The sequence below is a fragment of the Bos javanicus genome, chromosome 21 (genome assembly GCF_032452875.1).
Source record: "Bos javanicus breed banteng chromosome 21, ARS-OSU_banteng_1.0, whole genome shotgun sequence".
Classification (NCBI taxonomy): Eukaryota; Metazoa; Chordata; class Mammalia; order Artiodactyla; family Bovidae; genus Bos; species Bos javanicus.
The window spans coordinates 24,280,704-24,299,371 of NC_083888.1; the positions used below are offsets into that span (position 1 = coordinate 24,280,704).

The 18,668-nt window shown below is 44.8% G+C and overlaps 1 long non-coding RNA gene across 1 annotated transcript in view; it reads right to left on the bottom strand.

Moving 5' to 3' along the window:
- The window catches only part of LOC133234236 (uncharacterized), a 79,793-nt gene that overhangs the window by 26,237 nt on the left and 34,888 nt on the right, over positions 1 to 18,668 (bottom strand). The window lies entirely within an intron of this gene.

Genomic DNA, 18,668 nt, shown 5'->3' on the forward strand with positions numbered 1-18,668 from the left:
GTTTTGGCTCTCCTGGTGTCTGGGTGGAAAGAGAACAGGTGTGTGCCTCTGCCAAAAATGACAGCCTACGGGCTCTATCAACGCCCGGGGAACAGAGTCCTCATGCGCCATCAGTGAATGCCACAGAGGCTGGGAGGTCTGCAGATAAAAGCACGAGAGGCACAGCTCACCAAGGCCTGTCTCTGCGCTGTAAGTGGGAATGACTGTTGAGAAATATTTCTACTTCCGCCCAGGTATATTCGCCCACGAGAACCACATGCCATGACTTCTGTCTCAGAGCAGTATTAGCTGCTGTTGGCCAACCAAGGGACTGCGTGCACTCAGGGGCTTCCTGGCTTCGTCTGGGGTTTCTCTATCCTTATCTCGTGTCCGTCTCTCCCTGAAGGACACTGTACGTATGTGCCTACTTCCTCTCACACCCGTAGAAGTGTGTGCTGGTGCCTATCAGCGAGCGTGCAGGCACATTTGTTGTTGTTCCATCACTCAGTTGTGTCCAACTCTTTTGTGACCCCATGGACTGTAGTCCGCCAGGCTCCTCTGTCCATGGGATTTTCCAGGCAAGAACACTGGGTTGCCATTTTCCTTTTCGAGGGGGTCTTCTCAACCCAGGAATCCAACCCCTGTCTCCTGCATTGGCAGGTGGATTCTTTACCACTGAGTCACCAGGGGAATCACATTTACCCCCTCTTTAATCAGACCAGGCAGGCCTCCTGCAAAGTCTGTCTCAGAGTTTAGAACAGGGGGGCAAATCCCACACTCAGGCCATCCCACACTCCTATTAACAGGAGGGGCAGGGAGCAGGCTAGAGGCTTGCTGGGGGAAGGGAGGGGTTCTCCTGTAGGCACCCCAGGCCCCTGGAAAGCCAGATCCTGAAAGAGAACCCGGTGACTAGACAGTGTTTCCCAAACAGCCTGCCATGTGGTTGCAGTTCAAGATGATTCACAGTGACACAGAGCTCAAACTCTGCACTTGGGCACCAGCAGACTGCTGGTCTGCTGGGCAAGGTCGCTGACACACTGCTGGGTGCTGGCAAGGGTGTGGCTGCCACTCCATGTGGTTCCAGTACAGATGTTCCAGGCAGGCGGTCTCGGGATCAAGCTGACATGCATCCTATAGCCTGACAGCCGCGGCGCGAGGTTCTCAGGAAGGGCTGAGTGTGTGTATTAGGTCACTGGGCTCTGTTACCGTTTAACCAGCCCCGGCCTGTGTGGTGGTGACACACATCTGCTGACTGGACGGATCAGTGCATCGCGCTGTAGGCTGACGGGTGGGCCATGCTTGAAAGACTCCTGGCATGTGCCCCTGCCTGCATTTTTCACTCTTGACTGAGAGCATATGCTCTGCACAATCGGGACAGTGTTAGCACACGGGGCCAGCGCGGCTTCCTACACATCTGGCTGAGGCCGACTGAATCACTTCCCCCTGGAGAGTGGCTTCCAGCTCTGTGACATCTGGAGATGGGCAGGAAGTGTCTGGATTCATCCCAGAATGATTTTTATCTCTGAATGCTTTTCCAATTTCATCAGGACCTCCGTACCACGTTCTGAATGACATGTCCAAATTTGCTGTGGATGAGAATGACAGATGGAGAAAATCGTCTTTGACCCTTAAAAATCAGTCATGTTTTATGAGGCAAGAGCTTGGGCACTGAGAGGTATTGTAGTGAGAGCCCAGAGATGGCTTGAAATATGGAAGTCACTTACGTTGGCGCTTTGGAAATGAAAACGTCCTGCCCAAACTATGAGTTTATCAAAGCAATGAAAACAGCATTTAAATTATTCTCTTTTTTTTTGTTTAAATTGAGGCATAACTTAAGAGTAAAATTGCACAAATCTTACACATCTTATGTGTACACCTTGATGACTTTAAAATTTTTACATGCACACATACTCACACAGCCACCACCCAGAGCAAGGTTTAGAATCTTTCCAGCTCCCCGGAAAGCTCCCTCGTACCACCTCCCTGTCAACGGCCCACCCACAAAGGTCCCCACTGTTCTGGCCTTTATCACCACACAGTAGTGAAAAGGATATTTTTATTTTGGAGGTCCTGCTGGTTAATAGACATCTCACACTATACACAAACAACAGCAATTTTCTAAATTGGCACAAACTTTCAGAGAGGACCCAAGGTCAAGTTTCCAAAAAAATGATTTTGAAACACACATATATTACAGCACACCAGGCCTCCCTGGAGTTTGCCCAAGTTCATGTCCCTTGAGTTGGTGATGTCATCCAACCATCACATCCTCTGTCACCCCCTTTTCCTCCTGCCTTCAATCTTTCCCAGCATCAGGGTCTTTTCCAGTGAGTCATTTCTTCACATCAGGTGGCCAAAGTATTGGAGCTTCAGCTTCAGCATCAGTCCTTCCAATGAATATTCATGGAGGCCTGGCATGCTGTAGTCCATGGGGTTGCAAAGAGTTGGACACACGTGGCAAATGAACAACAGCAACATGTTACAGCATGTAGGGGTCCTCCTCTACCCGGTATTTCACAACTAGGAACAATGGATTCCCAGAGGAAAGCTCCTTGTCTTTATCTTTACTGGTGAGAATTCTGGGTTTGTTCTTGTTCCAGAAGCCTACCCGTAGGTTGCAGTTGAGTTCAGCACATGTAAATGTACAGCCACATGCCTTTAGGTCTTCCCCTCTCTGAAGGGACAGCCAGGCCTGAGGCCACGAGCCCTGGCTCTCAGACCTCATTCTGCCTCTCCCCCGGGTCTTACACCCATCCAGGAATGTGGTCCTCGTTGTAGCTTGCTCCTCTCCAGAGAAAAATGCTTAGTCAGACCTAAAGCTAGTCGCTGCAGGCCCCACACTGTCCTCAGGAAATACCAAGGGCAAAGGCTGCCGGAGAGAGGATTAAACCCTCTGAGTATTCTGATATCCCCGTATGTAAGTTCTGAGGCAGCAGTCCTTAGACTGAGTGGCCATAGCTGTCCACTCCGCTGACAAGCTGCCCTGACTTAGAAATACCTGTTGCTGCAAGCACCTGACGTCAACAGGTAGAGTGGCCTCAGCAACATGGACGCCCCTTTCCTGGACACACCTTTTCTGGAGGCCTAGACTCTTTGCCTCTCTGCCTTTAGGTTTGAAAACAAGGACTTGGAAGGATTTTCATTTATGTTTAGGAGGGGAAGGGATGGCAGGTAGGGGTTCCTAACCCCAGGCAAGCAGCAGTGCCAATGGAAGAAGCCTGGAAAAGGGGTCTAGAACCAGGGCTTCTTCAGCCCAAGTACAGCAACACTGACCCTCAAAGTAGGACCCAGACAGGCCACAGCCTCTCTGCCCCCAGATCCTCATCTATATAATGCAGGCCACTGTACAGAGAGACTAATCGGAGCGGTCTTGCCTAGGGTGGGGGTGAGGGAGGCCTACTGGGAATGTGTCAGCTAACAGTGTTCGTTTTTGCTTTTTTGGCTGCACTGGGTCTTTGTTGCTGCATTGGGCTTTCTCTACTTGCAGCAATTGAAGGCTACTCTCTAATTTCAGCTCTCATACTTCTCATTGCAATGGCTTCTCTTATGGCACAGCACAGGCTCTAGGCATGCAGGCTTAGTAAGCTCGGGCTTAGTTGGTCCGCATGCAGCATGTGGAATCTTCCCAGCCCAGGGATGGAACCCGTGTCCTCTGCGTTGGCAGGTGGATTCTTAACCGCTGGACCCCCAGGGAAATCCACAGTGTGGGTTTCCAACTAAGTTTGAAGCTCTCCTTCAGCTTCTCTAACTGTAAAATAAGGGATTGAACTCCCTCATATTCCCCCAAGGGCCTTTGTGTTCAGCCACACTGATGACCAGCAGGTTTTCCAGCTGTCCTAGAGAAATCACTCCTTCCAGGTGAGCTCCAAGGAAATGGTATGTCTAATGGTAATCCCTCTTGCAGCTACAGGAAGACTGGAACAAGCGGGGAACTCTGAAGGTAACTTTGAAGACCCCCAGATAGGAGGGAAAGAATGTGCTTGTTTATGCATGAAAAGGGTGGATTTTTCCTTCTTGGTGGCCAAGCTCACTGTCCACACAGGCCCACTGCCAGCAGAGTGACTCTGCACAGACTCGTCATGTTTTGAGAGCAGGACTAGGACACATCCCTGGGAGAGAACATGCCTGGGTTTTCCTTGTTGCCCCATCACAGACTCTCACTATCAGACCAGAGCAGGCCATGTGGGCACTCCAATGAACACTGGATTCTGGTCTCTGGGTGGAGGCCACCTTGCCCAGAAATCTGCTGATAAGTTTCTTTTTTAGAACTTTAAAGGCAGGATGAAGAATTACTGCATTTGGTCTTGTGTTTTTTTTTATTTCCAGGTTGTATCCTCATGGATAATTTTTATTTTGGTTTTCTTTTTTCTTTTTGGTTGTCTATTTTATTTACACTTTAAAAAGTTTCTATAATGCTGTGTTGGTTTCTGCTATACAACAATGCAAACCAGCCATAATTATACATACATCCCTTCCCTCCTTAGCCTTCCTCCCCTGACCCCCATCTCATCCCTCCAGGTCATCACAGAGCATCCATGTAGCTCCCTGTGCTACACTGCAACTTCTCACCAGCCAGCCATCTTACACTCGATAGTGCAATCCTTATCAAACCAGTGATATTTTTTCACAGAACTAGAATAAAAAATTTCATAATTTGCATGGTCTTTTATTGGAGGGGGCGGAGGGGCTTCCCTGATAGCTCAGCTGGTAAAGAATCCACCTGCAATGCAGGAGACCCCAGTTCGATTCCTGGGGTGGGAAGATCCCCTGGAGAAGGGAAAGGCTATCCACTCCAGTATTCTGGCCTGGAGAATTCAGGCCATATGGACTATACAATCCATGGGGTAGCAAAGAGTAGGACACAACTGAGCAACTTTCACTTTCACCTCATGGTCTTTTTAAAAAATATTTATTTATTTGTCTATGCCAGGTCTTCATTGAGGCATACAGGATCTTCAGTTGCAGCATGTGGGATCTAGTTCCCTGACTAGGGATGGAACCCAGGCCCCGTGCACCAGGAGTACTGAGTCTTAGCCACTGGACCACCAGGGAAGTCCCTATATTTGGTCTTTTTTATCTATTGGGCTGGTCTTCTCCAGGTAACTCATATTACTAAGAATAGAATTCATCATATAATATGTGCCAGATTCCGCTTCCAGAATAATTTGAATGATACATGTGTGTATGTGTTGCTATGATGCAAACACTCTACAACATGGGGGGTTCTGTTGACCACAGCCACTTCTCCACCACTGAGACCCTCAGCCCTTTGTGAGAGAGAGAAGTGTCCTACAAGCCACTGGAATCTTCTTCTTCTGTCATTGTCTTGGAGGTACCTCACCTCCATGTCCTTTTCTGGGGCCTTTGCAATGTCATAGTCAACATGGATTGCATGGTTTCTTCCCTTGTTCATTGTTTTTATATCAGTAGTGATCACCTGCCTCTCTCTTACCCACCGTTGCTCAGAGTTTGCTCTGTAAGCATGTCTTCATCAACAGTTCATTCAGCTCTAAGTAGACCTGTTCCTACTGGCTACTACACAGACCTGTGCCCATGCTATGAGTTCTGGTGCACAGAATACAAAATGCCCTCTGCATGGCTCTAGCAGTACTCCATCTTCAGACCATGCTCCGCTTGCCCAAAACTCTTTCTCCAGCCAGTAGTCTGCATCTCTGATCATCAACTGTAGCCATGAAGGAATTTTTACAACATTTTTATTAGTTTTTTTTTGGTGAAGGGAACTATTTCCAGGCTGAGAACAACTTAAAAATGTCTCCCCCACCATGCAGATACCATCAACTTTACCAAACTTCCTGTGGCAAGCTTTCCCAGGAATTTGCTCTTTAACAATTTCATAACCACTCTATGTGAGCTGCAGTAAGTTCCCTAGGAACTGGTTTGTCTCGAGCCATCCATCATTCACAGGAATACTCAGTGGTTTCAGGACGTTGACTTACATGTATTAATACAATAGGTTCAATGGATGGATAAACAAGCTTGGCATCTTTTAACTTAAGCCAGGTCTCCATTGCAGACACTGTTGTTACTGTTCAGTCACGAAGTCATATCCAACTCTTTGAGACCCCATGGACTTCAGCATAGCAGGCTTCTCTGTACTCCATTATCTCCCAGAGTTCGCTCAGACTCATGTCCATTGAGTCCGTGATGCTATCTAACTATTTCATCCTCTGACACCCCCTTTTCCTTTTGCTTTCAATCTTTCCCAGTGTTCTAACTGCAGACATATTAATCTTTAATAAAATAAAGTTTGATTCAAAAAAAAGCTGTATCTTTTTTTTTTTTTTTTTGACTACACTGAGTCTTTGTTGCAGCATGAGGGCTTTCTCCAGTTGTGACTCGTGGGCTTCTCGTTGCAGAGCATGAGATCCAGAGTGTGGGCTTCTCTAGGTTCAGTGCGTGGACTTAGTTGCCCCGTGGCATGAGGGATCTTAGTTCCCCAACCAGGGATCAAACCCTCACCCCTTGCATTGGAAGGCAGATTCTTAACCACTGGGCCACAAGAGAAATCCCAGAAAGCTGTATCTGAAGTGAAGGTCTTTTCTGGGTTTGTGGGTATGTGTGTGTGTTTACTGTAGAAAACAGTTGCCATCCTCTTTAACAATGGGGATGTCAGTAGGAGAAGCACTGGAATGAAGGTATGTTCTTCCCACTTGTGAGATCCTTCAAATAATTTTTAATTGAGTTACTTATGAAAAGTGAAAGTGAAAGTCACTCACTCATGTCTGACTCTTTGTGACCCCATGGATTATATAATCCATGGAAATCTCCAGGCCAGAATACTGGAGTGGGTAGCCTTTCCCTTCTCTAGGGGATCTTCCCAACCCAGAGATCAAACTCAGGTCTCCCACATTGCAGGCGAATTCTTTACCAGCTAAGCCACCAGGGAAGTCCAAGAATACTGGAGTGGGTAGCCTATCCCTTCTCTCCAGCAGATCTTCTGGACCCAGGTATTGAACCAGGATCTCCTTACATTGCAGGCAGATTCTTTACCAATTGAGTTACCAGGGAAGCCCTATAAATAATGCCAATTTGTGTTACTTTTCTCCTTTAATTTCCTCCTCCTGAAACATCCTTTATTTTTTCACCCCATCCCCAACCGACTCTGAGTGTCCAAGATCCCCCCCTCCTTGATTTCTCCACACTAACTTCATTAAGGCATATCTCTGGCTCTGATTCCAGATATGTGGGTCTTTGCCCAATTCCCTTACTCCATGCCATGTAGAAAACTACTGGAAAAAAGGACTTCACTCTCCCTCAACAGCAGTCAACAAATATGAAGGAATGAATGGTTCCAATGGGAGTCGCTCTGTGCTGTTTGTTCAGTCACAGAAGTGATGCAGATTAGCTCTGGGGAACACTGACTTCAGCTGTTACAGTCTTCTGCTTCCTCTTTTCCATGTTTGAAAGTCAAGCCATGGAAAGTAACTTGCATACTCATTAATCTTTAGATATACATATCATAAAATTTATGTCTTACATGTTCATGGTTGGATTTTGTAAAATAATTTTTATTTTATTTATTTATTTTTGGCTGTGCTGGGTCTTCATTGCTGCACACAGGCTTTTCTCTGGTTGCAGCAACCAAGGGCTAAGTTTAGTTGTGGTGCCCGGGCTTCTCACTGTGGTCAGTTCAGTTCAGTCGCTCAGTCGTGTCCGACTCTTTGTGACCCCATGAATCACAGCACACCAGGCCTCCCTGTCCATCACCAACTCCCAGAGTTCACTCAGACTCACGTCCATAGAGTCAGTGATGTCATCCAGCCATCTCATCCTCTGTAGTCCCCTTCTCCTCCTGCCCCCAATCCCTCCCAGCATCAGAGTCTTTTCCAATGAGTCAACTCTTCACATGAGGTGGCCAAAGTAATGGAGTTTCAGCTTTAGCATCATTCCTTCCAAAGAAATCCCAGGGTTGATCTCCTTCAGAATGGACTGGTTGGATCTCCTTGCAGTCCAAGGGACTCTCAAGAGTCTTCTCCAACACCACAGTTCAAAAGCATCAATTCTTCGGCGCTCAGCTTTCTTCACAGTCCAACTCTCACATCCATACATGGTCACTGGAAAAACCATAGCCTTGACTAGACGGACCTTTGTTGGCAAAGTAATGTCTCTGCTTTTGAATACGCTATCTACGTTGGTCATAACTTTCCTTTCAAGGAGTAAGCGTCTTTTAATTTCATGGCTGCAGTCACCATCTGCAGTGATTTTGGAGCCCAGAAAAATAAAGTCTAACACTGTTTCCACTGTTTCCCCATTTATTTCCCATGAAGTGATGGGACCGGATGCCATGATCTTCGTTTTCTGAATGTTGAGTTTTAAGCCAACTTTTTCACTCTCCTCTTTCACCTTCATCAAGGGGCTTTTGAGTTCCTCTTCACTTTCTGCCATAAGGGTGGTGTCATATGCATATGCAATATGAGGTTATTGATATTTCTCCCAGCAATCTTGATTCCAGCTTGTGCTTCTTCCAGCCCAGCATTTCTCATGATGTACTCTGCATATAAGTTAAATAAGCAGGATGACAATATACAGCCTTGACGTACTCCTTTTCCTATTTGGAACCAGTCTGTTGTTCCATGTCCAGTTCTAACTGTTGCTTCCTGACCTGCATACAAATTTCTCAAGAGGCAGGTCAGGTGGTCTGGTATTCCCATCTCTTTCAAAATTTTCCACAATTTATTGTGATCCACACAGTCAAAGGCTTTGGCATAGTCAATAAGGCAGAAATAGATGTTCTTCTGGAACTCTCTTGCTTTTTCCATGATCCAGTGGATGTTGGCAATTTGGTCTCTGGTTCCTCTGCCTTTTCTAAAACTGGCTTGAACATCTGGAAGTTCACGGTTCACATATTGCTGAAGCCTGGCTTGGAGAATTTTGAGCATTACTTTACTAGCGTGTGAGATGAGTGCAATTGTGCGGTAGTTTGAGCATTCTTTGGCATTGCCTTTCTTTGGGATTGGAATGAAACCTGACCTTTTCCAGTCCTGTGGCCACTGCTGAGTTTTCCAAATTTGCTGGCATATTGAGTGCAGCACTTTCACAGCATCATCTTCCAGGATTTGAAATAGCTCAACTGGAATTCCATCACCTCCACTAGCTTTGTTCGTAGTGATGCTTCCTCAGGCCCACTTGACTTCACATTCCAGGATGTCTGGCTCTAGGTCAGTGATCACACCATTGTGATTACCTGGGTCGTGAAGATCTGTTTTGTACAGTTCTTCTGTGTATTCTTACCACCTCTTCTTAATATCTTCTGCTTCTGTTAGGTCCATACCATTTCTGTCCTTTATCGAGCCCATCTTTGCATGAAATGGTCCCTTGGTATCTCTGATTTTCTTGAAGAGATCCCTACTCTTTCCCATTCTGTTGTTTTCCTCTATTTCTTTGCATTGATCGCTGAGGAAGGCTTTCTTATCTCTTCTTGCTATTCTTTGGAACTCTGCATTCAGATGCTTATATCTTTCCTTTTCTCCTTTGCTTTTCACTTCTCTTCTTTTCACAGCTGTTTGTAAGGCCTGCCCAGACAGCCATTTTTCTTTTTGCATTTCTTTTCCATGGGGATGGTCTTGATCCCTGTCTCCTGTACAATGTCACAAACCTCATTCCATAGTTCATCAGGCACTCTATCTATCAGATCTAGTCCCTTAAATCTATTTGTCACTTCCACTGTATAATCATAAGGGATTTGATTTAGGTCATACCTGAATGGTCTAGTGGTTTTCCCTACTTTCTTCAATTTCAGTCTGAATTTGGCAATAAGGAGTTCATGATCCAAGCCACAGTCAGCTCCTGGTCTTGTTTTTGTTGACTGTATAGAGCTTCTCCACCTTTGGCTGCAAAGAATATAATCAATCTGATTTCAGTGCTGACCATCTGGTGATGTCCATGTGTAGAGTCTTCTCTTGTGTTGTTGGAAGAGGGTGTTTGCTATGACCAGTGCATTTTCTTCACAAAACTCTATTAGCCTTTGCCCTGCTTCATTCTGTATTCCAAGGCCAAATTTGCCTGTTACTCCAGGTATTTCTTGACTTCCTACTTTTGCATTCCAGTCCCCTATAATGAAAAGGACATCTTTTTTTGGGTGTTATTTCTAAAAGGTCTTGTAGGTCTTCATAGAACTGTTCAACTTCAGCTTCTTCAGTGTTACTGGTTGGGGCATAGACTTGGATTACTGTGATATTGAATGGTCTGCCTTGGAAACAAACAGAGATCATTCTGTCGTTTCTGAGATTGCATCCAAGTACTGCATTTCGGACTCTTTTGTTGACCATGATGGCTACTCCGTTTCTTCTAAGGGATTCCTGCCCTAGCGGCCAAGAGCAGCTACCCCGCGTCCGAGGTCAGGGGTGGCTGCCGAGAGTGCCAGGCTGTGACAGCGCAGGAGCAGCCGAGAGGAGCTACCCCACGCCCGAGGCCAGGGGCGGCGGCCGGGAGGAGCAACCCCACGTCCAAGGAGCAGTGGCTGTGCAGGCGCAGGAGGGCCTAGAGGAGCTATTCCACTTTCAAGGTCAGGAGGGGCGGCGGTGAGGAGATACCCCTTGTCCAAGGTAAGGAGCAGCGGCTGCGCTTTGCTCGAGCAGCCGTGAAGAGATACCCCACGTCCAAGGTAAGAGAAACCCAAGTAAGACGGTAGGTGTTGCAAGAGGGCATCAGAAGGCAGACACACTGAAACCATACTCACGGAAAACTAGTCAATCTAATCACACTAGGCCCATAGCCTTGTCTAACTCAATGAAACTAAGCCATGCCCGTGGGGCCACCCAAGATGGGCGGGTCATGGTGGAGAGGTCTGACAGAATGTGGTCTACTGGAGAAGGGAATGGCAAACCACTTCAGTATTCTTGCCTTGAGAACCCCATGAACAGTATGAAAAGGCAAAATGATAGGATACTGAAAGAGGAATTCCCCAGGTCAGGAGGTGCCCAATATGCTACTGGAGATTAGTGGAGAAATAACTCCAGAAAGAATGAAGGGATGGAGCCAAAGCAAAAACAATACCCAGTTGAGGATGTGACTGGTGATAGAAGCAAGTTCCAATGCTGTAAAGGGCAATATTGCATAGGAACCTGAATGTCAGGTCCATGAATCAAGGCAAATTGGAAGTGGTCAAACAAGAGATGGCAAGAGTGAATGTCGACATTCTAAGAATCAGCGAACTGAAATGGACTGGAATGGGTGAATTTAACTCATTGTGGTCAGGCTTCAGTGTAGACTAAAGCCTAAATCAGGCTTCTGTTGTTGTGGAGCACAGGATCTAGGGTGCATGGGCTGCAGTAGTTGTGGCTTCTGGGCTCTAGAGAACAAGCTCGATAGCTGTAGCACATGGACTCAGTTGCTCCTCAGCCTGTGGAATCTTCCCGACCAGGGATCAAACCCCTGTCTCCTGTGTTGGGGTGAATTCCTTTACCACTGAGCTACCACGAAAGCCTGGACTTTTTGTTATAGTCAAAAAACGGAAACCATCCAAATGCCCATCACTAATAGAATGGATAATAAATTGTGAGATTTCACACACAGGACAATTACAATGAGCCATTTATGACTACATTCAACAATTTGAGTACATCCCATAATGTTGAGTGAAAAAGCCAGACACAAAAGAGTATAATTCCATTTATGTAAAGTACAACAGGAATTATGTTAATTATGAGCTAACAGGGCTTCCCTGGCAGCTCAATTGGTAAAGAATCTGCCTGCTATGTAGGAGAGCCCAGTTCAATTCTTGGGTCAGGAAGATCCCCTGGAGAAGGGATAGGCTACCCACTCCAGTATTCTTGGGCTTCCTTTGTGGCTCAGCTGGTAAAGAATCTGCCTGCAATGCAGGAGACCTGGGTTCAATCTCTGGATTAGGGAGATCCCCTGGAGAAGGAAAAGGCTACCCACTCCAGTATTCTGGTCTGGAGAAGTCCATGAACTGTATAGTCCACGGGGTCACAAAGAGTTGGACACAACTGAGCGACTTTCACTTCACCTCAATTCAAAGTACAACAACAGGCAAAACTAATCTTTGCTGTTCGAGATGCTAACTGCCCTTGTAGGGGTAATGACTGGAAGGGAACTCAAGGGAGGTTCTAGGGTGCTGAGAGTAAACTATTGATTTTGTTTGTTTAATAATTCATTTGGCTCTGCCGGGTCTTAGTTGTGACATATGGGGATCTGGTTTCCTGACCAGGGATTGAACTCGGGCCCCTTGTATTGGGATTGTGGAATCTTAGCCACCAGACCACCAGGGAAGTCTCAGTGAACTGTTTCTTGATTTGGATGTGATGGCACCTGTTTCCAGCTTGTAACAATCTACCGTGATTACATCTATGATACAGGTATCTCTCTCTGAGCAGATCTCTGCCACATGCACTGTCTCTGGAGAGATTTTGACCTGGATCCCTCTTTCCAGATAGACGTCAAAAATCAAAAGGTATCAGGAATCAAGCTCTCCAAGAATAATAGTGCATTGGTGGAATAATTAACAACTGCTATATAATAAATTACTCCCCAAACATAGTGGTTTAAAAGAGCAAACATTATCTCAGAGCTTCTGTGGGTCAGGAACTCAGGAGCAGCTTAGCTGGGTAGGTCTGGCCTAGAACCTCACGGGAGGTTTCAATCAAGATGTTGGCAGGATCTTCAGTCCTCTGAAGGCTTAACCAGACCTATAGAATCCAATTCCAAGAGGACGCATTCACATGGTCACTGGAAGGAGGCCTCAGTTCCTTGCCACATGGATACCTCCATAGGGCTGCTTGCGTGTCCCTGCGACATGGCAGCTGGCTTCCGCCCAGTCAGTGAGAAGGAGTGCAAGGACAAGCCATTATGTCTTTTACCATTTATCCTCAGAAGTCACATAACAGCTTTCACACCATGTTGTGTTCATTAGAAAAAAGTCACCTAGTCCACCCTACACACAATAGGGAGAGCATTAAGGTCCGCCTCTTGCAGGGATAATATTTTTAAACTGTGGACATGTTTTTGAAACCACTGAAGTTCACCCTCTGACCAAAAATTATTGACATTCTTCCTACATGCAGAAGACACCCACCCTTCCAAGGCCACCAGAAGTCTTATCCCATGAGTACCAGCTCAGAACGCAGCAGCCCATCATTAAAATCAAGCTCGGGTGCAGATGAAACTCCTCAAGTGCAGCTCCTGATTGCTGTTCCTCTTGATCTGCACTAAAGATACAAGTTATCTGCACCACCCAGAGAAACACCCACTCAACGTAAGATGACGGAATAGGCATAAGATAACCACTATCAATGCTTCTGTTCAAAAAGGGGTAAAAAAGGAGTTTTCACCAACGTCACTAGTAAGTAGCAGATTTGAAACTCAGCTGGCCAAATGCTGGGAGATCCTTGATTAGGATTCAGTCCTGTTTCTGCTCAGGAATGATCTTCATGGCTGTTAGTTCTGTGTTTTCCTTCCTTTTCCTTGAAAAGTGACTGTTTGCTTCTCACTGACAGAATTCTGGGAATCCAAAGGCCTCTTTTCATTTTGTACTTTCTCTGTCCCTTTCTGTCCAATTGTGATTTTTTTTTTTTTAAACCAAAATGCCATGGAGGCAACACCCTGGCTCAAGTTCCTGAGATAAGAACCTCTCTCCTGAGACATGGGCTCTGACGTGAACGTGCCTCCATACTTCCCGGCAGTGTGTGGCCACCCTGCCCCAACAAACATCCTCTCAGCCTGTCACTAACATAACCATGAAAATCGGGTGGGGAGGGATTTTTTTTTTTTGAGTTCATGTTGCTTAAAACTGACACCTCCTCCCCCAACCAAAAAAAAAAGAATCTTAGGAGGAACTGATATTAAACATAAGGCAAACAAAGCAGACATTTTTTTAAACTTCCTTTAGTTTTCAGGTCATGGAATGATCTGGCTTCACATCTCAAAACAGAGGTCAACAGAAGACAAGGAAAGGAAGATATTTATACATCATCATCAGAAAACCAGGCAGCCCACCTCTTGGGCATTCCACTACAAGACCCCTTCTTCCTGCCCCACTGCCACACCACCCGGTATAACCACCTCTACAGACCCATACAGAGAAGGGCAGCCTTGGCAGAAAGAGGTCAGGCAAAGGGTGACACATACTGAGATACATCTCAAGATGTGGTCTCCATAAAGGAGGCAGTGGAGACAAAAGGACGCAGGGGCAAGTGCATACTGAGAATTGTAGTTTTTATGCTTTATAGTACTTCAGAGCCCAAGAAGAGGGAAATTATCATAAGCTCTAAAACCAGCTAAGGGATTTCCCTGGTGGTGGGGCTTCCCTTGTAGCTCAGTTGGTAAAGAGTCTGCCTGCAGTGCAAGAGACCTGGGTTTGATCCCTGGGTTGGGAAGATCCCCTGGAGAAGGGAATGGCAGCCCACTCCAGTATTCTTGCCTGGAAAATCCCATGGACAGAGGAGCCTAATGGGCTACAGTCCATGGGGTCACAAGAGTCGGACACAACTTAGTAACCAAACCCAGTGGTTAAGACTCCACCTTCTAATGCAGGATGTGTGGGTTCCATCTATGGTCAGGGAATTAAGATCCCACATGCTGCAGGGTGTGGGCAAAAAATTTTTTTAATTGTTTGCTAATTCTATCATCTGTGTCATTTCTGACTGAAAAATAATTGGTTTTTAAAAAATAAATGAAACATAAACCCAGCTAAAACAGGGAAACTTCTAAATGAAGTAAAGTTAAATGCAAATGTGAACATTTTCTTCTTGAAGAGAATCTACATCTTGAAAAATAATAATAATCCAGATGGAGTTTATAAATGAAAGAAAAAAAGGAGAGGAAGTTTACTGTTTAGTTTTTTCCTTTTTCCTTTTGGCCACGCTGTGCCGCATATGGGATCTCAGTTTCCCAACCAGGAATCAAACCCACACTCCTGCATTGGACGCATGCAGTCTTAACCAGTGGACCACCAGGGAAGTCCAAAAGAAAGATTTAAACACCAGTTAACTACTGAGTCTCACAATGAAAGAATCATGAGTAAAACTTTAGGAAGACCTTAAGAATTCACAAAATTAGAAACCAAATACATGTTCCAAAACACTAGACTTCAGCCAGAGGAATTAATATACATAGAAAAAAAACAAGAAAGTGTGAAAGAAGGGCAATAAGGTATAGCAGTGATTCTCAAACAAGCACTCATCAGCATCATCTGGAAAGCCTGTGAAGCCAGGGAGTGCTAAACTCCACCCCAGGGGCTCTAATTCGGTAGATCGGGTGAGACCCGAAAATTGGCATTCTGAACAAGTTCCCAGGTGATGCAGAAGGTTGACCGCACTTTAAGAATCACTGAAGTATACTATTCCCTGACAGAAAATGTATCATAAAATTACAATTGATGAATGGATAAACCAAATGTATATCCATACAATGGAAACTATAAAAAGGAACAAAATATTGATTTGTCCTACAACATTGATGAACCTTGAAAACATTATGCTAAGTGAAAGAAGCCAGACACAAAAGGCCATGGAGTGCATGATTTCATTTATATGAAATATCTAGAACATGCAAATCCATAGAGACAGAAAGCAGATTAGTGGTTTCAAGGACTGAGAGAAGGGGGAAATGAGGAGTGATGCTAATGGGTATGGGATTTCTTTGGGGGGTGATGAAATTGTTTAGGAATTAGATAGTGGTTGTAGTTGTACAACCTGGAGAATATACTGCAAACTACTGCATTTTACATTTTACAGTGATGAATTCTGGCCGTCTGCGATATGAATGCACCAAGAAGGGTATTATGCTAAGTGAAATAAGTCAAACAAGATAAACACCATTGATTTCACTTATATGTAGCATCTAAAAAGCAAAGAAAAGAGCAAGCATACAAAACAGAAAGACTCATAGATACAAACTAGTGGTTGCAAGAGGGGAAGGGGGTTAGGGGGATGGGCAAAACAGGTGAAGGGGATTCAAAGGTACAAACTTCCAGTTATAAAATAAAAAAGCTGGAAGGATGTAATGGACAGCACAGGGAGTGTAATCAATAATATAATAATATTGTAATAACTCTGTACAGTGACAGATGGTAACTAAACTTCACAGTGGTGATTATTTTATTATAAAAATATAAAATCAGTATGTTGCACACCTAAAACTATACTTTATATATGTGTGTGTGAGTCTTAAACCAAGATGTATTTTACCTACTCAACTGGCAAAATAATAAAAAATAATTAAATTTAAAAATAAATAATTTTTCATAGGTTAAAGTACAGACTTCTGGGAGGGGGGTACGATCTGACAATGTACCTCTAAAACTTATCAAGTTTGAGACTCTGCAATATCATTTACATGAATTTATACTAAAGAAATAGCTAAGAATATGTCCAAACAGCTATCCTCAGGTGGTTGTCCAAGCAAACTTGTTTAAAATTTTGGAAACCAGAAAGGAGCTAAATGCTAAACAATGAAGATTATATTAAAAAATGGTCCCTCTAGCAAATGAAATACTTGTTTAGTTGCTAAGTCCGTGTCTGACTCTTCGTGACTCGCCAAGCTCCTCTGTCATGGGGTTCTCCAGGCAAGAACACTGGAGAATCTCCCCAACCTAGGGAATTGACCCTGAGTCTCCTGAAAGATGTTCATTACATATTGTCAAATGAAAAATACAAATTACAAAATAATATATACATTGTGAACCAATTTTTGTTTTAAAAGCTGTATGTGATATAAAAGATTCAGTTACAGAGGGTGTCTCTGGTGAGGAGAATAGCATGGATTTTTCTTCTTTTAAGCTATTTTTTTCCTGAAGGTACTATATAGTGCTTCTGTAATAAGGAAACAATTACTTTTCACTTTTTAAAGGAATTGTAAAACTGAGAGGGGCACTCCCTTCTCTGAGATGATGCTCTCAGATGTATAGGAAATGGAAACCAGGAACAATGTGGAAACTCCAGAATAAAATAGGGATGGCCTTTGGAGGCTGAACTCTTTCAGCTGTATTCCTACTATAGAAATCTTTCTGCTGTATTTCTACAATATCCTTCGCCCTGCATTCCTGCAATAATATTCTGTATGCTGTTTTCCTACTGTAATAGCACCAAAGAGCTCCACTCCTGAAAACATTTGTTTAGCAATGATAGTGATACTGACAGTCGCTCAGTTGTGTCCAGCTCTTTGCAACCCCATGGACTGTAGCTTTCCAGGCTCCTCTGTACATGGAATTCTCCAGGCAAGAATACTGGAGTGGGTAGCCATTCCCTTCTTGGGGTATCTTTGAGACCCAGGGATCGAACCCAGGTCTCCTGCATTGCAGGAAGGTTCTTTACCATTTAAGCCACTTGTTTAGCAAGCATGCAAGGAAAAGATGCTTCTTGAAGAGTACCATGCATTCTTAGAGAATTTTTTTCCCTAAATATCTTATCTCAGGTAGAATTCAGAAACCCCAAATCACTGAGCAAAGGAGATGGTAATGACATCAAATTAGAGCAGCTTAATGGGGCTTGTCTCCACTAACAAAAATAGGTAACATTCACTCAACACTTACTACTTTGACAGGCTCCATTCCAAGCACTTTCCATGTATTAACTCATTTTATTCCCACAACCCAATAGGTACTACTATTATATCCATCTTAGAATGGGAAACTGAGGCACAGAGAGGTTAAGTAACTTGCCTAAGCTCACAAGATTCTGGCTGTAGTCTGTTAGCTTTTTTAGAGTCTCTTTTAACAACAAATCAATACTTCTGGGTCCAAAAAACATCTTGCCATTATCATTTGGGAAAACTTTGTCACTTTGTCACTGGGCTATGATGACTATTTCTGAGAGAGTCAGAGTGGTCCTAGAGGCATGTCCTACATCATCTTATATCCATTTGTTCCAAATCCTGGTGATGTGGGGTCCCTTGGATCGAAGGCCAGCACCTGTCCAAAATCCCAAGACATGGGCAAGAGTCTGAATTTTCAGTGTTTTGTTTTTTTTTCCTGAACTTTCAGGAAGTTATTATATTTGACAAATGGAACAGGGAGCATGGGAGGAGTCCTCCTGAGGTGCAGGGAATAAGGGGTGCCTTGTCTGTAGAGAATTTAAAAACAACAACAGAACTAAGTACAAGTCAATCTGCTCTTATCTCCATCACCAACAATTCTCAACAACATCAGTGATAAAAATACCAACCTGGTGGACTGGACACTTACCACCAACCCCACCCATGAGGGTTGGTACACCACAGCTTTAATTCCTGGTTTCTCTTGCGTGTGTGTCTGATTCTTTGTGACCCCATGGACTATAGCCTGCCAGGCTCCTCCATCCATGGGTTCTCCAGGCAAGAATACTAGGGTGGGTTGCCATTCCCTTCTCCAGGGGATCTTCCCGACCCAGGGATCAAACCCAGGTTTCCTGCACTGCAGGCAGATTCTTTACTGTCTGAGCCACCAGGGAGGCCTTTACATTCTACCATTTTATTTGTGAGGCTGACTGTCCACCCCGGATACCCTCTCTCTTCACTGGGTACCCTGAATGATGGCTGAGTTGGATGAGAGGCTTTATTTGGGAGGGAGGGAGAGGGATGGCCTTAAAGTCTGTGTCTGCCTCTTCTCCCCATGAAGGTGTCTGGGAAAGAGAAGCTGGGAAGCCTGGCATGGGGTCCAACTCTGGTTTTTCCCTTGAAGGCAGATGTTGTCCCCAAACTTAGAGTCAGGCTCCTGCTGGGAAAGGGAGTATCCT